This window comes from Pleurodeles waltl, chromosome 2_1 (genome assembly GCF_031143425.1).
Source record: "Pleurodeles waltl isolate 20211129_DDA chromosome 2_1, aPleWal1.hap1.20221129, whole genome shotgun sequence".
Classification (NCBI taxonomy): Eukaryota; Metazoa; Chordata; class Amphibia; order Caudata; family Salamandridae; genus Pleurodeles; species Pleurodeles waltl.
Window position 1 is genome coordinate 262,123,827 of NC_090438.1, and position 24,479 is coordinate 262,148,305.

The 24,479-nt window shown below is 42.5% G+C and overlaps 1 protein-coding gene across 1 annotated transcript in view; it reads left to right on the top strand.

The window, feature by feature from the left end:
• The first annotated feature begins 16,191 nt into the window (after positions 1–16,191).
• FGF13 (fibroblast growth factor 13) overlaps positions 16,192–24,479 on the top strand; it is a 1,071,467-nt gene continuing 1,063,179 nt past the window's right edge. The window contains exon 1 of the mRNA XM_069212428.1: positions 16,192–16,615. The gene's annotated coding sequence lies outside the window, so the exon portion shown is untranslated. The remainder of the gene's footprint in view (positions 16,616–24,479) is intronic.

Genomic DNA, 24,479 nt, shown 5'->3' on the forward strand with positions numbered 1-24,479 from the left:
AGCGTAGACTTGAGATACTGGAGGTGGTATGTTCATAGGATAATGTAGACAATGAGAGCCAAGCCTGTTGCATTAAAGGAGGTTATCCGGGTGGTACATGATACTGCAAATGAAGAGTTGTAGAATCTGTGCAAGTTGATTGTTATTGTACACTGGAGGAGACAAAATGGTTGGCCCCAATAGTTATGGCGAGGAAGGCTAGTGGAGTGATTCAGCTCAGTTTCAGTCTGTAGGCACTGAACAAAGGTATGGAAGTGGATACATTTTCTTTCAAGGATCAAGACTGTTACTACATGGAACCTGGCTGGAACGTACCATCAGATCAGACCTGAGGAGGTGTAAGCCTGAGAGCATTCATTGTTCCCCTGGCAGTGTAAAAACCTTTTATAGTCGCCTTTGTGTCACTTCTCCAGAGTGCTATAACATCAATGTTGGGTGTCTAGAAAGAAACTAAGTATTATAAGGATGAATGAATTCTCAATATATGTTAGTTCATAGGAGAAACACAATGAAAGTGTGAAAAAGTTCTTGAGTGGTTTGAGGAGTTTTGCCTGACTTTGAAACTAACTATACGTAAGTTTGTTAGAGAGGAAATATCCTATCTGGGTCACAATATCTCTGCTTGTGGTCTGGGACTAAGGAGAAATCGAGTGGAAACTATAAAGATGTGGAAGGTGCCACATAATAAAGATGAGTTCTTATCATACTCACGTATGGTGGAATTTTAAAAGAGCCTTGCTGAAAAAGTATAGAGAATTGAGAAAAATGTGAGAATTTAGATCAAATGAGAAATATGATGAGAATTTCATAAGAGGGCTTTCTGAGTTGCAGGAATCTATGTATGGTAGGGACTTGTCATGATTTACACTCACTCTCTGCATCAGAAAGATCTCATTTGGATTCATCTCTGCTTCTGTGCTGTGACACAGACAACATAGCCAAATCAGAGTGCTAGCTAGCTGGAGGATCTAGCAGCCATGTCCAGGATAACAGTGGAGCAGGGGTTTGTTTAGTACTTCTTGAAAACCTACTCAAGATGGCAGTTTCCTTTTTATAATGCAAAGTTTGGACCTAGATTGATCCCAATGCATTATGGTGAATACATAGATCGGTCTGACTACCTCCTTTGTGTTCAGATCACAGTGAGAATATAAAGACCAGGTGTAAAGAAACACATTTACTGGGATCATTGTGTTTTGGTGGAGTTTTATTTCTTCTGTGCAGTGTGTCACTCTTGCTCTGTTTTTTTTGTTTTTCCCATGTCCCTTTACTCAATTTGTCCTGGCTAGGATTAGTCCTTGTTTTTTTTTTTGGGTGGGGGGTGCTTTATTACAATTGCCATTTGTTTCCAGTGGGATCAGTCTCCTTCACTATCTCTTGGCCACCATTCCTGAAACTTTGTAGGTGAGGAGTAATAATCTAGTGCCTTTTTCTGTGATTCTTGTATGCTTTCTTATTTGTGTACGACAGTCATTTTTTATAACATGTTCTGAATGTGTTCTCAGGTAATGGAGCATCTTAATAAATCCTTATGTTTTCTCACGTTTTTCCTTGTTTTGTTCCTGTGTGCCTGCACCCATCTCTTTCCTAGTACATTCTATAGACATATTGGGCCAGATGTATCAAAAGGTTTTACTCATTCTATGTCTATGGGAAAATGCGTTGGTACATATGGCCCATTGTGTCATGGGGGAATCTGTAGATGCTGGGAAATGGGAAGTGTTCCCTTCCCAGTTACCTTTTTCCTGACAGGACTGTATTGTAATTATAGATACCAGTTTATAAGGACTGGGATTCATGTTATTACAGGTTGCAGAAGGTTTGTCTCCAGGTCGTTACAAGGTGTGGAAATTAATTACTTAGTCATTGAGAAGGAGGTAATAGCTGTTAATTAGGCAGACAGTGAATTTAGGAATTTCTTGTGGTTGTTGCCTTTACTGTAAAGAAGGATGATAAGCATTTGAGTGAAACGTTTACAAAGAAAGGTCTGGATGTTGCTTCTGCTAGGATAAGGAAAGATAAGGAAATGGGTTGTAACCTTACATAAATACACCTTTCAGGTGGTTTGCATTCCTAGACCAAAAGCAATAATGCAGATTGTTTGTCAACAATGGTCAGGTCAAGGGAGGTGGATGAACTTCAGAATGATTGCAGTTATACAAGAAGTATGCCTTTGTCCGTCCCAAGAGCAACAGAATAATGGAGAGATGTAACAAGACTATAAAGTAGGAAATTCACTTGGCATGAATCAGTGGCCATAAGTGGAGGATGGACTTTCAAAATAGTCTGTGGCATACAAAACATTAACACATCAGACATGACACTATCTGATTTTTGTGCAGAAGACGACTCAACAAGTTGATCCCTAGATGAGATGGCAGGAAAGTGGGACTAATGTGACAGTGGACAATGAGAGAAGAGAAAACGATTGAAGAAGTTACAGGAAAAAGATTCAGTACTATGACAGAAAAAGGGTTATGAAAGATTGGGTGTAGATGTGGGCTACTGGGTGACCATAAGGGCATCTGTAGAGGGTGAGAGGTGGTCTATGTTTACCAGACTGAGGAAGGTGGTAAAGATTTTCTAGAACACTATCAACGCTGCTGAGTGTAGAATCTGGAATTTGAGTTGACTTTCAGCCTGTTTTAAGAATAGGGAGATGTGTAGCAAACAACATTGGTCAATAGTGGTTTGAGTAAAAATATTTCAGGAAGAGTTCGTGACCCTATTGACTCTGCTTTAGCAGATTCGACTAGATGTTCAAATAGGGAAAGGAAAGGGCTATTTAAAAAAAAAAATGTACCTTAAGAATTTTTTAATACTAATTTATGTTTTGATTCACGCTAATTCAAGTTTACAATGTTGCTTGTCATTAGGTACATTAATAAACCCTCCTCCTATAAATGCGGGTTTTGGTAGATTGCTATTGTACATTTGCTTATGTAGGGCCCCGTAGAGAGAGGGACGCAGTCCAGTCTCTCCATGGGAACTTTCAGGCTGGATGGTGACGCCCAGAGAAAGGATAGGCTGGAGGACAGGTCTAGGGGGGATGCATATAGAGAGGGGCTTGCGTGGGATCGGCCTCTTCTGGCAAGCTTGTAGTACTGCACTGAGGTTGGCCGATCCCTAGTGGGAGGAATGTAGGGTATTCGCATGGCCGCGGGACATGATGCGGCAGCGGTCAGGGCTGCGCTTCGCATAATAGGCAAAGCCGGCCATAGTAACCTCCTCTGGCCTGGTGTGCTTGACCAGGCCTTGGTGGGAATGACGAGCACAATGCAGGTAGCTGCACACTGCTTAGCGGCAGCAGTTGTCGCCTGCCGCTCACCGTCCGGGGGAGTGAGAAGAAGACCAAGGGGGGAGCGGGGAAACAGCGTGTCCACCCCGATGCATGGAGCGACGGAGGAGGCATGGGAGGAGCCTGAAAGTGAGCCAGTGAAGGGAGGGGCAGAGCCTGTCAGGGAGGAACCAGCTGGTAGGAAGGCAGGGTCCTGTGCTTAGGGCCGGGCAGTTTAAATATCAGGAGGAGCAGAGGCCCTGGGGGCCTAGGGGCTCGGAGCAGCCCTCAGACCTCTCTGTTGCCAGGCAGCCAGCCAAGGTGGGGAGGAAAGACAAAGCTTATGGGCAGATTGGGAGCAAGGGCAAGAAGGTGCCAGCACCTGCAGGGGGGACCAAAGGGGGACCATATGTAGGCAGTGTGGGGGAGACAGAGCCGGGGCCTGCTGGGGAGGAGCTAGAGGTAGGTAGCTTTGGGCAGGGTGGGGAGGAGACCCAGCAGCAACCATCCACTGACTGGTCAGCAGTGGATATTGAAGCCAGGATTCAGGAACGGAGGAGGGTAGTGCGTGAGACAGAGGAAAGGTGGGTGTTATGCAAAGAAAGGGGAGAGGTGGAAGGGAGAGCCAGGCATGCGAAGCGTAAGTCAGTGGGGGCCAGTGAGGTGCCCAAGAAGGGGTGCAGTTTGGGGCAGGGCAGTTGGGTGCAGGTTCTTTCTGAGGAGAAGGGTAGAGAGCAGGAGGCTGGCGTGGCCGGTGGGACAGGCAGTGTGATGGGCGCACACAGCCAGGTGCAGCCCGGGGAGTCAAAGCCAGCATCAGAGGTTGGCAGAAAGGTTGCAAAGCCAACGGTCGTTGGTCCGAAGCAATAGACTCAGTACACAGCATGCCTAGTGTAGGTGCGGTGCAAGCAGGCAGCAATGACCAGGCGGGGACAAAGTGCTGATGCCCCAGAGTGGGGATAGGGAGACAGCTGTGAGCGGGGCAAGGATGGTGATGGCAATAAGGGGGGACAGCCATAAGAAGCGCTCCCATATAAGGGACTAACGATGCCACTGGGGTCTCATGTAGCAGACAAGACAAAAGCAAGGATCTGAAAACATGAGTATGTTGACGGATTCATGCTCCTTCTTAGAGATACTCAGGCAAAGGAAGACTCTATGGAGGAGGAATGGGAACTGCCACGTAGGCCTAGGGTCCCCATACCTATGGATAATTGGACCTCCGCATTTCTTTTTATATACCAGTATCTACTGCGAAAAATATGCAGACAGAGCCATTTCCATATTTAAGTACATGGACATTATTCGCAAGGCCCAAATGCATTTTGGGGGTTTCGCATGGCTGAGCTACGACAAGGAGTTCAGGGCCAGAGTGAGTGTTAATCCTGAAAAGCCATGCAGAGATGCATACTCAGAGTTGTGGGCGCAGTGGATGGCCTCTTCGCATTCTGCAGCATCTACCCACACAACTAGTAGTCTTCCAGTGGTCTAGAAGCCTTTTCAGCAGCGTCCCGCTCAAGGAAGGGCAGGTCCGGCACAAAGGGCCCCAGTGCCTAAGTCAGGAGCATGTTGGAACTTCAAAACAGGATTAGCTGCAGACATCCCTGCAAATTTAAACATGAGAGCTCCAAATGCGGGGGGAGGCACTCAGTCATGCAATGTTTTTCCCTTGCCAGTCCGGCAGAACAGTGAAGATCTACGGGAGCAGAGGAGGGCAAGGCACTCCTGGGCCAAAAGACGTCTACTCCAATTAAATTGGGTAGGTTCCTGCCCTGGTTGCTCATGTACCCGGATATGGACATGGTGCACAAATTGGAATAGGGTTTCAGACAAGGGTTTCAGGTAGGATACCAGGGGCCAAGGACAAGGAGATGGACGGAAAATTTGAAGTCGGCGAAATCCATGCCGGATGTGGTAGTGACTAAATTGAGCTAGTGGCCGAGGGCAGAATTGCGGGCCCCTTTTAAGGGTGACCTATGGATGACCTGATGATTGCACCTTTGGGTGTGGGCCCCAAGAAGACCAAGGGGGAATTCCAACTGATACACCACTTGTCATGGCCAGAAGAGGCCTTGGTAAATTACCTCATCACGCTAGAGGATACACAGGTAGTGTACGCCTCGGTAGACTACGCCATTCGGCTCATATGGGGGGGGTGACAGAGGCAATGAGTTGGCTAAGTGCGACATCAACGCAGCTTTTCGGCTGCTCCCTATTCACCCTGAGGATTTTTCTTTGCTAGGGATGCAGTTGGGAGGGGCCATTTTCATAGACAGAGTGCTGCCCATGAGGTGCGCAATTTCTTGTGCATTGTTCGAGGCATTCAGTACTTTCTTGCAGTGGGTTTTTGTGTAGGGGAGTGGACATCGGACAGTGTCACACTACTTTGACGATTTTTTTTTTGGTGGGTTTACCACTCTCTGGTTCATGTAGAAAGGTGTTGCAGTGCTTTGAGAGTTTGGCGTTGGACTTGGGGGTTCCCCTGGCCCCAGAAAAATTGGACAGCCCTAGCTGGATGCTGACTTTTTTGGGCATTGAGTTGGACAAGGTGGCCTTCATGGCTCATTTGCCTGCTGCGAAGGTTAAAGAAATTGTACACTTTTTTCCAGCAGATCCGGTTGAGACAGAAGATAGAATTGCGTGGGGCACAATAACTCCTGGGATTCCTCAACTTTGCATGCCGGGTGGTCCGGGGAGGTAGGACTTTCTGCAGGTGCATGGGGCTGGATATGTCAGGTGCATCCCTCCCTCATCACAGGATTTGGCTGACTGTAGGTTTGAGGGAGGACATCTAGGTTTGGGAACTTTTCCTGACACAGTTTAATGGGGCTTTCATGTCCTTTCGGGGGGGAAGACACTGTATGGCAGGTGCAGATTTTTTCGGATGCTGCGGGGGCCTCTGCTTTTGGCCTCTTTTGGGATGGGCAGTGGCGTGCGGAGTTCTGTGACATCAGCAGAGAGTGTTTCTTTGAATAATGGGGCTCCAACGACCTGTAAGCCACAAGGTCCAACATCTTTTTTAGTAGAGATGGAAAGACTCCGTTTCGGGACAAAACTAATGCAAAAAGGCCTAAGATTAGGAAAGGTGGGAAGCAATGGAAGCAAAAACAAGGCACTAAAAGGACAGGGGGTGCAGACTCTGTCCAAGAAAAACTAGTTGAAGAAGGACTTGGGGGTACGAAGATGTTAATTGCACGATACTTTAGATCATTCAGTGCAGGATGAAGAATTGATTATTGTCAATTTGTCCAGTCAGTCTATTAATAAAGTTGAATGTGACCTGTTAAGCAAAGGTTTGGGCTTCTGTCCCACACAAATAAACGATCCGGTTGATCTGTTTCTTGATCTGTTTAGATTTATACGTTTGCTCAAATTAAAGGATCATTTCAATTCTTTATATATAACACTGGTGCCACCTATGGGGGATGTATTGGTACCTACGCAATCTGTATCTGATTTACATGATCTTCAATTAGTGATGTCATTGATAACGAGCCAGTGGACATTAATGCTTTAAGATCTGATCTAGGTATAGAATAGAATATGTAGGTGAATAGTGGTTTAAAACCTAATTCCAAATTTATCCCATCGAGGACACATCCTAATATTGAGTTTTTTCATACTAGGGTTACCAGTGACTTTCATAAATGGATAGATAAATCAGCCAATTTTACATATAAGGGTAACAATCTTACTATGGCTGAGAGGACAGCGTTACATGCCTTGAAATCAGACTCATTGATACTCATCAGGGAAGCTGCCAAGTGGGGGAATGTGAGAATTATGAACAAGTGTGATTATCTCAAAGAGGTTGAGAGACAACTTAAGGATACTAACTGTTATGAGCACATCCCTGCCAATCCCACGAATCCATTAAGTGAATACATCAACATGCGGTAGGTGGACTGGCATGAAATGGGTCTCTTAATTGATGAGGAGTATAATTATCTCTTGGTGAAGGACCCACGCTATCCATGTGTATATATATCCTCCCAAAAATACACAAGGGGATTCCCTTTCCCCCAGGAAGACCAATAATATCTGGCATTTCATCCCCTACAGAGAGGCTGTCAGAACATGTAGATATATTTTTACAGAATTTTGTTCGAAATTTGCCTGCCTTTATACAGGACAGTAAAGACATCCTAAATATGTTTGATGATTTCACCTGGTCGGAAGATATGATGTTTGTTACTATGGATGTGACCAGCCTATATACCTGCATATACAAACAATTTGGTATTAAAGCAATTGAATCCTTTTTAGGTACTAGGACTGCTGACCATCTGGAACATAATGAAGAGATTATTGAAATGATTAATATCATACTTTCTAAAAACTATTTTCTTAATGACGGCCAGTGGTACCATCAAATACAGGGTACTGCAATGGGTTCAAAATTTTCTCCATCCTATGCCTGCCTTTTCTTGAGTTGGTATGAGAAGGAACATGCTTGGGGCAGAAATGCTGCCTCAGGGACCGATTCAATTCTCTATTGGGGAAGGTATATAGATGACATTATTGTGCTGTGGAAGGGAACAGTGGAACTACTGGCATATCATACCTTCCTCAATGATAACCCTTACAATGGTAAATTGAGCATACAACACAGTAAGGAAAGAATAGATTGCTTAGATATCCATTTTTATATTGAGGATAACAAAGTACAGAGTACCATGTTTAGAAAGGTAACAACATGCAATAATATTCTGCATGCAACTAGTGCCCATCCAAAGTCGTCATTAATAATATTCCTTGTGGTGAGATGGTACGGGCAAGACGCAATTGCGGTACTAAGGACACATTTGATGCACATGTAGCTAGTGCTAAACAAAGGTTTAAAAACCGGGGATATAATGAAAAAGTCTTAATGAATTTAGGAAACCGTATTGATCTCATGACCAGAGGGGAGACACTCCAAGTGAAGGCTGGGAGAAATAGTCGCAAACGGTGCAAGTATCTTTTGTGACACAGTATTCGACTTTGAGTGATGTTTGCAAAATTCTGAAACGACATTGGCACTTGCTTACTGAGGTGCCTGGGATTAGGAGATATATTTCTGACAAGCGTAGAGTCACCTACCGGAAGGGGTAGAAAGCTTAGGGATATGTTGTGTCCCAGGTATATGTCACCACGACAAAAAAAGATATGTGGTTAGATACAACGATGAAGGGATTCTTCACTTGCAAAGAATGTAATATCTGCAGTCTAGGATTGGATAAGATAAACATTTTTTGCTATAACATCCATAGAGAATTTGATATTAGAGTTGTAATCAATTGTAAGACCAAATTTGTGGTTTATGTTATAGGCTGCTCATGCAACAAGATTTATGTTGGGAGCACGATAAGATTACTAAAATCCCAGATACAGGAACATGTTTGTGCTATAAAAAATAAATACACTAAATATCCATTAGCATTACATATCATAGAAGAACATCCTGATAATAATGAAATTTGGTTTCACTGCATTGATCATGCAATACCTGACCAAAGGGGAGGTAACAGGGAATAAACTTTATGGCACAAAGAGGAAGCGTGGATTTGCCTCTTGTGCTCTGTGGAGATGGGGCACAATTCTGATGACGAATTGCATTACTTCCTATGATTTCCTCTCATTTGGGTCGTCATCTAGTGGTTAAACTTCGCTCCTGTTGTGTGGATTGTTTACTGAAATCGGGACATGAATAAGTTCTGAGGAGTTTTATGTAAAACACTCCACTTTAAAATGGCCTTCAATGTTGCGAAAAACCCAAGTTAACTTGAAGCCAGCTAAATGGGTGTGATGCTGTCATAGGCGTATTATGGGGACCTGGTAATAGATTTTCCAATAACAAAAAAAGCGCCCATTATTAGCCTTTGGACTTTTTATCTTGCCCTGACGACGGCGCTGTAATTTCGTTGGTTATCAATTAGGATGAGAAGCAGGTGGATTGCCCTATTACTGAGACGCTATTCACTTTTGAATGAGTGTTAAAGATGTTTGTGTTAAACACTCCACTTCAAGATGGCCGCAACAATGTTGGGCCAGCTGAACGGGTATGACATTTTTATTGGTGCATGTTGGGTAACTGGTGGTGGAGTTTTTGAAAATCGGCCATCTTTGGCTATCGGCTTTTTGGTTTTGCCCTGATTATAGCAGGAGTGAGGTTACTGTGCACCTCACTGGTTGCTAATGGAGATGAGAGGTGGGTGAATTGCCTTTTTGTTGAGACGCTGCTACTTTTGAATGGGTGTCGTGGATGTTCATGCTAAATACTCTACTTCAAGATGGCCGCGATAAAGTTATAGCTAGTTTTGACTTGCCTTCTGCCTGAGCCAGCAGCCAAGGTGAAAGGCAGGTCAGGACATGGAACATAATTAAAACAGTTGTTTAACGCAACAAACTGAAAATTGCTTTTCTTTCTTCTGCTCTATTTTAATAATGCGTAGCTTCTGTAATTTTAAGCCAAGGCAGTGATTCCCAACCTTTTGACTCCTGAGGACCTCCACTGAATCACTACTGGAAGCCGGCGACCCCGGAGCAATTTGTATATTTAAATTTTAAACCTTAAAACAGTAATTTGCAAAAAAAGTACACAAGCAAGTTCACACCAAACAAATACTCAAATTACTAAAGATCTAATTATTTTATATTGAAAAAATATCCAAGAATCGAAAAAGTTTAGCGGGAAGGTTGGTGCTACATCTCAGGTGACTAACTTTTCAATCTTATTTAGGTCTTAAATAGGAAAGCTGAATCTCAGTTCAGATTCTACATTTCCCAAGCGATTTCTGTTTTTATTTTTAAGCTACGTAAGACCTGAAAAGGCTTTTTCACGTAAACATGAGGTGGGTAAAGGAAGTAAACCATAAGGGCCTCACATCTCTCCATAGCCTCTCTGTTACATACAATTCATTTGTTTACTAGCACCTCTCATACCAGTGTAAGGTGTTGGAGCACTTTACAGGGGACTACAAGGTGTAGGATTCACATGCCAGCCACACTGGTAGGCATTTTCTAAGAGTGCTTGGTGTGGAGAAGCACAAACTTAGGATTCAGAACATAACACAATGGTTAGCTTTGACTTTAATAATAAGAATATATTTCTACACAAGTAAACCTTTATTAGCAGCATAAAAAAATATGAAAGACTGGGAAAACAAAACATAACTTTCGAATTTGTGCCATGCAGTTTGCATGCAGCTCTTTGATGGCAGTTCATAGCTCGCTGTGCTAGATTACGATTTTAAATTATGACCTGCACAGTAACAAAAGAATCTCTGTGACAAAAGTAGTAACCCTCTGTGCTAGGCACATAAACTACTGTTATTTGCATGATACATGGTCTTAGCAGCAGGCATATTAACCATCTGCGCTAGCTTAGATGAGTCAAAACTGCCACTAGACAAAACTCCTACCTCTCTCCCACAGGTACATTAATCACCAGAGGTATCTTGATGATTTTATTTTTGCCCAAAAGCCTCTGGTGACTGCTAAGAAACAGGGGTGGGGAGGCAGGGGGATGAACATTAAAAAAAAACTTAATCTGTGTATGGTTGCCATCTCTCCTCCGTTTTCTTCTCTTCCTGAGTCCTAGCAGCATGAAAGGACACAGGCTCCCAAACTCCCCTAAGCCAATCAAAACGCTGCTGTCACCAGCATGACAGCAGCGTTGTGACTGGTCTGAGCAGCCTGGTCCAGCACTCAGACAGAGAGTTGAAGCCTCTTCATGTTCTCCACTTGGCTGTGCAATACAGCCGGGTGGGGAAATACTAAGTGTGCATGCCTGTTTGGTTGGCCCAAGATGGCTGGCTAAACTGTTATGCATACTTATGGTGCACATTCCACTCCTCCTCCATGTGACACAGCCCAGCCCACCCCGCCCTAACTTGGCTCTGCACTGAAAAATAAAATTATAATAACACTGTGTTATTATCATTTTATTTTTCCTTTTATGCACTGCTCAGAGCAGTAAGGCAACTCTCCTCCCCCTTAGCAGAGGAGCTGCTGATGCTGGATGTACAAGGAACGTTGAAGTGCTTTTAAACTGTTGCATAAAGGAAGTAATAAATATAAAAACACATGTGTTTCTAGATGCCCCAGCTGGAGAAGTGTCTTTCTGCTGGCCCAGGTCTGCGGAGTCCCTGGGAATGTGTCACAGACCCTTGGGGGGGCCTCAGATCACTGGTTGGGAACTGCTGCACTAAGGTTTTAAGTGGCTTGTGGGTAAGTTGATGGTGTGAGCATGTATTTTATGGGCTTTTGTACCCCTTGGCATAGATGATAAGGAAACTGCAAGTCATCTTGGAGTTCCATACTTTATAAACAAGCATTGGCAAAGCCAATGGATCTAACCTATGCAGAGCTATTGGCTTTGCTCATTTGTTTTAGCCATGTTGTAAACTAGCATGGCTGCTGTTCAGCATGGCTATAAGTTAATGGCATAAATGAGAATGACATGCCATAAAGTGTTGTGGATTGGTGTGGCATAGAGTGTCAATGAGTGAGTAGAGTGTTGTAGAGTGGAGTAGTGTCAGAGTGGAGTGGAGAGGCATAAAAAAGAGTGGGGTGGCATAGGGTGGAGTAAAGTAATGTGGAGTGCCATAGAGAGAGTTTAATAGGGTGTTGCTGAGCATAGTACATTGTGGTATAGTGAAGTGGCATGGAGTGTCAGAGTGGAGTGGAATAGAGTACCATAGATTGAAGTGGAATAGAATGTCATGGAGTGGCATAAAGTGGAGTAGTATGTCATAGAATAGAGTGGAGTAAAGTGGCATGGAGTGGTGTAGAGAGTCACAGAGTGGAGTAAAGTGTTGTATGGTGGCACCGAGTGGAGTAAAGTTTAATGTAGTAGAGTGTCAGAATGGAGTATTATGGAGTGTAATGTCGCAGAGTGAAGTGTCATAGAGTGGTCTAGAGTGAAGTGGTGCAGGGTAGATTGGCATAGAGTGCATTGTTTTTTAGTAAAGTGGTGTAGAGTGCATTGGTGTAGAGTTCACTGGTTTTGAGTAGAGTGCACTACTCTAGTGGTTAAGAGTAGAGCCACAGAGTGGAGTGGTACAGCATAGATTACAGTGGCACAGAGTGCTGTGTCATAGGGTGATGTGGTGCATGGTTAGATGGAATGCTGCAAGACCGAGTGGCATAGAGGGCAATAATGCAGAATAGTGGGGTGTACAGTGTAGTGGCATACAGTGCATTGGTGAAGAGTGCAGTAGAGTGGCACAGAGTTGAGCAGTGGTGAGTAGAGCGCAGTGGTGCAGAGTACAGTGGTATAGATTTCAGTGGCAAAGTCAGCACTGTTGCAGAGTAGAGTGTCATAAAGAGCAGTTGTGTAAAGTAGAGTGTCAGAGTGCATTGGTGTAGAGTGCAGTCGCATTGAGTGGCATAGAGTACAGTGGTGCAGAGTAGAAAAGATGGTGTAATGTGCAGTGTTGCAGTGCAAAGGGGGTCATAGAGTGCAGTGGTGTAGAGAGCAGTGGTGTTGAGTGCAGTGGTGCAGAGTAGAATAGAGTGGCGTACAGTAGAGTGCTGCAGTAAAGTACAGTGGTTTATAGTAGAGTGGACATAGTCTATAGTGGCGCAGTGTGGAGTGGAGTGGCCTAGTCTAGAGTGGGGTAGAGTGCATTGGCATAGAGTAGAGTGGTACATGGTAAAGAGGTGCAGAATGGATTGGTGCAGATTAGATTGCAGTGGCATGGAGTGATCCAGAGTAGAGTGGAGTGATAAAGTGGAGTGTGCATAGAGTGGAACTACACTGCATTACAGGCAACACGTCTTCAACTGAAATGACCATTACATTTGCAAAGACATACAGTTTTACTGATAAAAACATACAGCACACAAATGTTAATGTGTGAAAATGTCATTACCTAGTGTAATGATTTGTTTTGATCATGTTAAAATATTTGTTTCCACTACACTTATATTCTTAAGTATCTATACATTTCATTCACAAACATTTAAAGTTTGTTGTGTGGAGGAAAAAAATAACATTGTAAAGCCTTCCTCCACCACACACCCAGTAGCTAGCATGATTGTCATATAAATTCTCTCATTTTGAAGTCAGAGAAAGAAAGATAAACGCCAAGCTCCATGGGTAGACAGAGCCTGTAATTTGACTTTCATCTTTGAATGCACAGCAAGTGAGACAAGATAAGAATATATTTAAAGAATAACAGGCCTGTTTACAGACATCGAGCAATGGTGGAAGGATACAGTATATAAGAGATTCTCTACTGGAGGGACAAACTCAAGCTGGACAGCCTAAATCAAATACAGCTTGCAAACAGAAACCAAGCAAATGTTAGATGCAAAGTCAAAGGTAAGCAATGAGTGGAATACATTCCCAGGAAAGCTTTCCAAATGTCCTTTAAATGACTATAGCAAACCAGACAGCTTCAATGTAATGAACTCAGCCTTCAGGCTAGTTCCTATATATTTTTATGGAACTCCTCTATGACTGCAACAGTCAAACTGTATCTTGCTATTTAGGGCCTTTTACACACGCTCCTATGGACCAGGACTGCTGTATTGTCCTGTAACAGTATGAAATGTGTGCAGATTTATGCAAATGCATTGATGCAAATACTATATTTCTGATGCCTGGGTGAGCTATCACCAGGGCCACTGGAATTATGTGATTGTGCGCTGCAGTGTTTTTTGCATAGTTATGGATTTGACGCATTTGCCACAAAATCTAACATCTGCTGCATAATCTGCAGATTTAAACAAAGATGTTTCAAAAGTTACTAAAAGCACAGCAACACGTGTTGGTGCATAGTGAAAGGCCCCTTTGCAAACGTTGACTGCTAACCTTTCTTTCGCTTGTTGCTGTATTTAGGTGTTAAGCTGGTACTAATGAGGTGAAACCTAAGCCCAGAGAGTGTTAACAAGTGTAAAAAAGACAAAATGATAAAATACTATCACATTATGTCGCATAATTTGACTCTTCTGCCTGCATAACTTAGTTAACCCTGCCACATAATTTGGCCCTCCCCTGCTGCATAATTCTAGTGGCCCTATCACCAATGTATCCTCATGTAACTGTTATTCTTTATTTGCCATTTTTTCTGGCTGTACTCATAAGAATGGAAAATTAATTAAAAAAATTATAATGCAAGTCAAACGAGAATGTCAAAAACAGAAAAGATAATGTACTTCAATATGCTTAAGTATGTGACAATAACAACAACATAACTAATAGCACTTGGCAAACAGCCTAAAATGAAACGTGGCTTCTCCCTGTTAGCTATGCTGTAATCCAACCCTGAATTACTGAGATAAAAAGACACTTGGCCTGATTCACAAAGGTAAACTTAGGTGTTTGGTCTAAATTTAGATCAAATGCCTAATTTTACGATTTTTGGGAATTCACAAAGAACATTTACAAGCAGTATCTTTACGTCTGCACTTGGGGCAGATCTCCATTTTGTGTGAATGTTAGAAAGAGATACCCTTCTAGTAGCTAAATTGTATAGTGTGAAAAGATAAAATCTCACCTTACCTGTTTCACTAAATGGTGTGATCCTAGGCAACTCCAAATACTCAGGGCACAAGTCCTAAAAAAAAAAAAAAAGTGGGGGCGACTAACCAAGTTAGGCAGTATGCAAGTGGCATCACAACGCATGACATCATGGCATGTGACGTTGCACTTGGCATCACAACCCATGACCTCAAAGAAGGTGGCATCAGATCTTAACACCTCAAGACATATGTTTAGCAGGTCTATCATGAGTACATTTGAGCGCTTTAGTATATTTAACTAATGAGATTTTACTTTGGGCTTGTGCCAAAAAAGTTAGGCAACCTTGATACAAAATCTGGGCCTCAGTCTACAAATGTATTTTTTCGAGGCTCTGCCACCAAGAAACTGGCATTAGGGAGAAATGTGGCAGTAAATCGCTTCAGCTTAAGTGGTGCACAGTCTGCATTTTAAAATATTTTGTGGAGGTTAAGGCATCTGCTAAATAGATCTTTGTGTGCCCAGTATATCTCAGGGAATAATAATAATGTGTATGATATAAAGCGTTTGGACACCCTGCAATGGATTAAGTAGTGCTATAAAAAAATGTTTTTAAATAGTGATATTTAAATTGTTATTTATGTAAATACTGGGGCAGACCAGCACATCTGTCATTCTTACAGTGAATGCCTATCTCTTATATGCAGTGACTGAACAAAGTCAAAACCATGTCTCTCTTTGATATCTGTGAAGTAATAGCAAGCTGTGTGCTTTTGTTTCCTAAATAGCAGCTAGGTGTGAGGCTCCAGACAGCTTCCAGATAGAATAATCAAACAGCGGTACTTTAAAGGTGGGTGGTGGACCTGATAAAGAGGTTTTACATTTTGAAAAAAAAATAGTTGAATCCCTTGGAAAGCGGTAAACTCGTAATCTATACAATAACAGGCATCAAAGAGGTTGTCCCATAGAAAGATGCGTAGTTGATAAAACTGCGTGTACGATCAGCACTTTGACAAACTTGCAAAGACAATTATTCAAAACTTGGGGTACACCTTCATGAGTCTCACTCCCGTCTCAAGAATGTAGCTCTTACAGGTGTAACATTACGGTAATCCACCTTAGCACCTGAAGGTTTGGCGTCACAGTGGAACTCCGTTTGTGAAAGGAGTTTCTGTTAAACCCAATGGCGTAGCTATCCTTTGTTCAGAAAGTGCAGTGGCACCGGGTCCTAGAACTCCGAGGAGCCCATTGAACCCTAATAATTGCTGATGTGTATTGCAATAACAGCAGTCAAAGCATTTCGCTTGCATGCACCCTTGTTTGCAAAACTACTGGTTAAACCAGCAGCATAGTTTGATTACAAGCTTTGACAACGAGTGTTGTTTGTGTATGACGTCATCCCCCATTTTCGGAACGGAAACCTAACATACATTTCACAACTAGATAGCACTGGGGCGGCAGCTATTCCCGTACACCTCCCTCCTGCCATTACCGTCCTAAGGCCACCGCTCTGTTTTCTTGACTCGAAGCTTCCTGTAAGATGATATGCCCACAGCTGTTTTCTGCACTTAGTTAGAGCAACTTGGAAGGTAAATGAACTGGGGAGGAATTCTGTGTCACTAAAAATAACAGCATTGGCTACGGCAGAGACCCTGTGACCGGCCTGCTCGGAGCAGCTCACTCCTTAGCGAATTTGGGAAATTCGGGGTTTGTCGGACCTCAATTTGAGAGTATCGCCGTCACGTCTCACAGCTGTGAGCCTGTCAGAGTGAGGACTACTGTGGAGGAACGTGCAAAACTGGTGGAGTAGGCCCTCGGCTGGCATGCGTCCACCCCAGGTGACCGACGTGCAGGCATTCACCTCCAGGGCCAGAAAGCTGTATGGGCAGGTAGGTCAGAGGTCGGGTCTCCCCATGGCGACCCTGCTGTCACCGTTGAGTTCACAGTCAGCCCTTTCGTTGAAGCTGGTGGAGCACCGCCTACTGATCCACCTGGTTAGGCGCCGGAAGGTTTCGGTGTGACGTCACTTTCAGACCGCTCCTGACCAAATTGGGCTTGGGCTGTGGTCAATAGTGTTATAAACAGTGCTTTAAATGGGCCGGTACTGTCCGGTACTGAGTACCGGCACTTTTTTATTTTGAGAGGGAGAGTACCGGCACATCTCAAGAAAAACGTAATACTTTTAATTGGAGAGTACCAGCACTTCTCAGAAACAAGCAGGTACTCTGGCACAGAGTACCTGCACTTTTGTTTTTCCATTTCAAGCACTGGTTATAGATGATGAAGGACGGTGGTCCATTTTGCGCGAAGAGCCAAGCTATGGCGCCCCTCAGTGAGTCATGCCCACCTCTATGGAGATAACGTGGCATAACATCAGGATGCAACACGATATCCTCGTTGCCAAGACTCGCCTTGTTTGACACCGCAAGCCAGACTTAATAGGTAACAGCCTTTGCATTCTGGGACTTGTAGTTTTCCTAGAAAATCACAACTAATAAAATTGTGTTTGTTATAAAACAAGCAGTAACTCTAGGTGTTTCATAATTTGTGGAGCAAATTGTCAACTTTGGATCTCAAACATAGGCTCTTACTGGCGAGAGCTAATTTATTAGACACCTGTCACTCTGTTGTTACCCTTTATACGATTGCTTTCAGCCTCCAACAGCTCTGAAACCAATAAAAAAAGAGAGAAACTACATGACCCAGAATGTAAATGCTGTTAAGTGAAAAAGCGAGACTGGTGACGGTCATGTCATTGGAACTTAACCTTACTTAGCCGTACTCATTTTACGTATTGTAGAAGAATGAAACGTTGAGTTGGCCCGATTTGAATCTTCACTCTGCCTTCAGTCTCCAACAACAGGAAGTTTACCGATTACACTTAAGATGTACACCTTGTAGCAAGTGCATTTGCTGGTGCAATAGCTTAGAGGCTAAGGGACCTGTTGTACAGATACATGTATGATACACGGGAACCTAAAATCGCAGCATAAGATCTGATCTCGGATTTCCTTGTTACAGATGACTTGTGATATCTAGTTACCCATAATAATGAAATGAAGCAGCTGCGAAGTTGTAATATGTTATTGCAGTTTAGTTGTGATGTCACAATGCCTACTGCCAGCAGCCAAGGTGAAATGCAGGTCACAGAAACTAACTACACTACAGTTTAAACAGTGCAAATAATAGGAAAGCTGACTTTTCATTTTTATTATCTGGTTTTCTTAAAGGAACAGTGATCAACTGAAAGGAGATAATTATGAGAACATTTTTATTTTTGGCACACTGATGATCATTAATTGAAAAATAGAATCTCTTCATATGTTTCGCACATTCTGACCCTGAACACCATTTTAATGTGAATTTCATTAAACGGATTGTAATATATATTTTGCAACAAATTGCTAACCTCTTTTTGATGCTTTTATTTTTTCACTAAATTCCACTTTTATTTTCTCTGTGTACAACCATACTTTCATATGAAACACAAGGCACCAATGATTTAAGTGGTTTGCAGGAAAGGTGATTGTGTGACGCTGTATTATAAGGAAAAAATGCTCTCTGGCATGCATTATGATATTGCAATTCACCTTGGAGTTTCATGACATTACAAATTAACTCACCTTTAGACGTCGTTGCTCTATATTGTCAAGGGGCTACTCAGTGGCTAAGGGTTGTCTTTATAATGTGGGACGGGGGCTACTTTATCCCATATACATATTGTACGCTGAAATCTGTGTATAAAGGCCTACCTTTAATTTCATTGTTACAGTTGAGTTGTGATGTCTTTAGTCACCTGTAATAAAAAAATGATGTAGCTGTTGTAAATAAGTTATTAGAGTTGAGTTCTGATGTGCCATAGCTAGCAGCCAAGGTGAAAGATAGGTCACAGAGCATTATCACAGCTGCACTTTATGCAAGGAAATTAGCAATTGGCTTTGAAATGATGATCAGTAAAAAAGAGATACTTATGGTAACATGTTTATTTGTTTAGATGCTACACGTTGTCACTGCAAAGATAGAATATCTCCATGTTTCTACACAATCACAGCAACAGCATTATTTAATTTGATTTAGATTAACCTTATTATAAACACTTTTCACAAATATTACACCAAAAACAGTTTTCTGATGTATTTCATTTCACAGGAACGATTCTTCTTTTATATTTCCTTGTCTGCAATTTACATGAAAAAGCAGGACACCAAGGATTGACATGGTTTGTCGGAAAGGTAATGATGTGGCCATATATTATAACTCATTTCGTACCTCCAATTGAGAACCGTTCAGCCACCACCTAATCATCAGAGGTCGCCTCTTACCTTTTATAAAATCTATGATCTTAGGTTTGTCCCTATTAGTCTTTAGATCATTCCCATTACAATAATATGAGAAAGCGTCAAGTTGCCACTGCATCCTGACTCGAGCAAGATCTAATAACACCATGCCATCCACATAGAAAAATGTGGATATGGATTCCCACCACAACTTTGGAGGAAATTACCTGACTGACTTAGGTCTACCTTGGCATTCACTATGTAAATTGAAAAGAAGAGCAGATCCAAAATACACCCTTCTTTTAACCCGTTTGGGGTGCTGATCTTTTTAGACTAAAGCCCCATCACTCCCAAGTACCAATCTGGTCCATGAGCAGCATTCATGCAATTGGACTACCACCTTCAAAATTCCTAGTCAGCAGTTCCTTCTGGCCATCTTTTCCCATAAAAGAGATCTATTAATGGTGTCAAATGCAGTTGACAAGTCGATGTAAGACACGTAAAGCGTCTGTTTCCATTTGAGGTCATAATCTTCCACCAGCAGCTTTAGTATCACTCAGCCATCCATAGTTAAGTATCCTTTCTGAAAGCCCATTTCGGTCAGAGGTAGATTCTAGCAGACCTCACCCAGTCTTCCAATAGACCCAACAAATGCCTTGCATAGATTTTACTCAGGATGTCCAACAGGGTGATCATACGATATGTAGATGGCAGTGCCATATCACCCTTTTTAAATAAAGGAGCCCTAATGCTCCCTTTGCAGGTTTCCATCACATTTTGTCCCCCAATTATTACATCAAATAGTGGTACTTCACCATATAGCAATACCAGGGTCTGTGCCCACAGGTGGGGGTCGTGTTTAATAATGTCAGAAGAGATGCTATCTGGCCCTTGCACCCTTGAGCTTTTCAAGCCTTTAATCACTGCTTCATTATCACTCACTATGGAGGAGCGGAATGCTCTCTTCCTCCCCCTTAACCCTCAAACTCACCTGCGGCATACCTGAGACACCCCCAGCATCAACTTTGACTTTATACAGGTCCACAGTGTAAGTAACCTAAGTGTCTTCAGGGATTGGAACTGCATTAATATGTTTGACAAGCCCAAGAATGCCATTAGAAAGGCGCCAAAAGCCCTTTAGGTTACCAGTGTGCAGGGAGAAGATTGCCTTTGTCCATAGGCACTCTTTTGCCCTCCACCTAATTTGCTTCATTTTGTCTGCGTTGTGCTATCATACGCTTTCTATGTTTCCCACCCATTTTAATACCTCCTTTATATGTTTTTTAAGCGCTACTTTAGCCTGTAATTTTTTTGAACTAAAGAAACAGTCCTTTCTAACCTCCCCTTGTCAGCCCTACAGCCGCCATATCCCTTATAGAGGAACTACATTTTTCAAAAGATTTAACTGTGTGGTGTAAAGGTAAGTAGAACTGCGCCCCTAGCACCCCCATTAGGCCATTTATAATATGACATTTTAATTTGGCTGACCACACAACTCTACGCTCATTTTTACAGTACAGGGGGAAACTATTTGGCCACATGTCTCTTGGTTTAACCACCCTGGCCTGTGAAAAAATAAGAGGCGAGTGGTTGCTACCCCAGGATCACCTACAATGAGCCTTCTCTAAGCCAAAATGTTCTGAAGATATATTTGCATAATTAATCAGAAATGTTACCCTTCCATTGTCAAACATCGGCTGAGCTGGCAGATCACCTGGGAACCTACCATTTGTTATAATCGTGTTAAGACTATCAAGCAGGATCTCAAGATGCCTAATGAACTTCTCCCCTTTCTGACTGACCAACACCCCGACAGGAAATATTCAGTGCAGTTTCATTATCCTTTTGGATAGCATCCCTTGCTGCATAGAAGGAATTTTTTCCCAGCTGACAGCCTAGCTCCTGATTTTGGATTGATCCTGGTGACTCTGTTAAAGATCTGAAAGACCTCACTTGGTTCCCCTACGGCCTGGACCTGGCTATAGGCGTCTAGAACGTTTTTTGTACCCACATTGGCTGGTGGCACTTCGTCCATAAAGAGGGATTCCAGATCACTTAGGACCAAAGATTGATCACATCTCTTTTTTCCTGTCTGTAGGGAGAGAACCTGGGATCCCCTGCCTGGGTACTCATGTCCGCTATACAAGTTGCGAGTTTTTTTGCATTGGGCTTATTCTCTTCCCCGTTTACACTTACTGGCAAATTCTTCAGTATAACCAATAAAATATTTAAGATGTGATCTGAACTGTCAGTGTTCTTTTCCAGTAAGGAAAGAATGGATGTCAAAATACGTTTAATACTCTGCAAGGATCTGGAGTACCATACATAATCTGCTGAGGTATTCACAAGAGGATTCAGCAATAGGTCGGTTGAAACAGAAAGATTAGCCTGATCCAATATTGCAACGGTGGGTGTTCTTACTCGAGAACAGGGCAATAGATTGTTTCTGCTGCTTTCAGCATTTCAGGCAGTGCGCCCCCCTCTCCCATTTAAAGTTGGGGGACACTGGTTTGAATGGTGAGATACCAGGAAGAGTGTGATCCAAACTTAATGAGGGCTGAGCGGCCAAGGGGACAGGTGAAACCTTGATGTCCACTCACCCTGACAGTGAGCATAAGGAGGGTTGCTCCTCTACAGAAAGACTAACTGACCTGTCCGTACATGGCACTGATAATTGGGAGTGTGGTGAAATACCTTCTGCCAACCATTAAACAAACATCACGTCACCTCACAGTTCTGCAACCTTATAAAGGAACTTGCCCTTCAACATCATTCTTCTATATGGTCAGCTTGCGATCCTTTTTCTCAAATATCCAGCAACTCTCATTGTATGATTCTGTTAAGAATGAAATAGGTTTTTAATGCACTTAATACAGAAATCTGCAAGTACTCAACTGGTCTCAGGATTTAATCACCATAAGATGTCCTAAATGGTTAACATACCTCCCAGCATGTATAGAGAACAGTGTCTAAAACACAGATCATGCCCTTGAGTTCAGAAAGTGCAGTCCTGTAGATATTTGGTAAATAACATAGGATTATAATATGCGGTACATAAGCATATTGTCCTCTGTGACTGTATCAAAGACACAGTGCAAAATAGTTTATAGCAAGAAATTATTGCTGTCTGCTAATGTGTGTTGTTGATTTATCACACAACGTCTCTTCGGGTAAATTAGTTTTGCTGAGGTCTTCCTGGCCTACATTTGGATATTTGCAAGAAACAAGATACTTCTGTGTGGAAATGGATATGATATGTGTGTAGCAAATAGCCAAACAAGAATACACAAGCCATAATCAACTTGGGAACACAAGACTAGTTTGCTTAAAAGACCAACTTTTTAATATAAATGATTTCACAATAATAAAGAAAATTCCATGAGGAGATGCAAAGTTATGAAGAAAGCAAAATACTGCCTTACAAAGGCATTAAAAATGCACTCTTTAGTCCTATGGGGAATGTGAAAAAGTTACAGTGGGCCTGATTACATCCTTGGTGGATGGGATACTCCATCACAAATGTGACGGATATCCCACCCGCAGTTTTACAAGTTTCATAGCTATAATGGAGCTTGTAATACGATGGACAGGATATCTGTCATGTTTGTGACGGAATATCCCATCCACCAAGGTCGCAGTCAGGCCCAATGTGTCTTCCATGTGGACAGATGTCAGTGGTTCGTCCCTCTGAAAGTTTTTATCACTGCACCTCAAAGTTTTTCTGTAAGTCAGACAATTTCAGTGGGGCGTGAAACTTCACAAGGTCAGATCTATTGAATAAGTGGTCATCCTCTATGCCCAAACTTTCATCTGAAAACCTAACAGTGATATAAGTACCAAATGTTATTCCGCCAATGTAATTTATTTTTACGGTCATTTAGCAGATTACCCCTGGTACTCCAGGATGTACTACTGCAGCAAAATCCAAAGTTATGACACTCATTCAGATAGTCATCTTACACATAAAGAGAGATGAGAGGTCTGACCTCCATACTACTTCCCAAAGTCGTAACCATGAACACAAAAGGTATGGTGGGAACGAGAAACAAGATACACTTTTGATTGCAACCTCTTTTATTGTGATCCTGTTAATATCATCTAGGATAGTTCATGAAGATCGTAAATTTGGAACCTGTGTTGAGGGTTCCTCCTTATGGAATAGGTACTGCTACTGTGTAGCAAAGTTGTCAAACCTGTAGGACCTGCTTTTCAGGGCCTATAATATTTTATCCAGTTGCAGATGAGTGTCTCACAATGCAGCTTCCAGGTTTGAAAAAGTATGTACTATAAACTGGCTGGCTGGAACTCCAGGAAGGCAAAATAAATCCTGCAGCCTCGAATGAGGTGTTCGCAGGGAAAAGCAGGCTCATTTGTAAGACTTCTGAGCCCTGCAAGTCAGCAGAAGATTGACTTCTCCACTGTTAAATGAAATGCTGGAAATAGATGACATCTCCCCCCAATGTTTTTTGTCTGAAATATTTCAATGCAACATGCAGGAAAGTCTTCCCTTCACATTCTCTTTCCCTAACAATTTCTGATGTGGGCTAAGACTGATATCTTATGGGATAAACTGGCCAATTATTTATAGAGTGATCTACCCAACCCTAGTGCACTGGATTTATTAGGAAATAAAAAGGTAATGACAGGTATCATGCCTCCCTTACCAGTGGCTCTGCATATGCTACTATCGACTGCATTGGAAATTGAACCAACCTTGTTGATTTACCAGTTTCCATAACCCTGAAGTTTCTTGTTAGTAGGGAAATACGACATGAGATTACACTTTCGAGAGCTCTACGTTAATTATATTCAAAATATTGCAACTGCATGTAGTTATCACAATGCAAAATACATGACATTAAAAAGTGAGACGGTATCCCAGTTTTCGAATTTAGTCTCTGGCTCAATGTCCATAATTGTCACAAATGTAGCAACTTTATTCCAGAAAGCATTCATCACCGTGTGACAGACTTCAGTTTAAAGACAGGCTAGGTTACCCACTCTTAGTTTTGCAGCAAAGTGATTGGCTTCCTTGGTACATGCACTGTGGCATAAACTGTGTCCAGGAAATCCATGGATCAAACCAATGAGTCCTTCCTCCTGCTTCCCAGTTTCAGCTCTCCCCTCCCTGTTTGGTCCTTTTAACCTGAAAGGAAATTTCTTTTTCTAAGCCCCATATTGGCATTGCTACCCTACTGGACCTGTCTCAGTGGGTCTCTTTGGCCTCTGTTCTGAAGTGAATACGTGCTGCAGAGCCTTTTCATGTACAAATAGCCCCACAGGTCTGGCCTAGTGGTTTCATTGTATTGGATGGGACTAGGAGAGTATTGCCATGAGAAGGAATGAATGGGGTAAATCTCAGACAGAAATATATATGCTTTTTGACATGAACTTGTGCTCAGCAAGGCAGTGGAGTTTCACACTGGTCACAGGTCTGTCCCAGCTCTCCCCAGTGCTTTATGTTAAATGCAGTTCA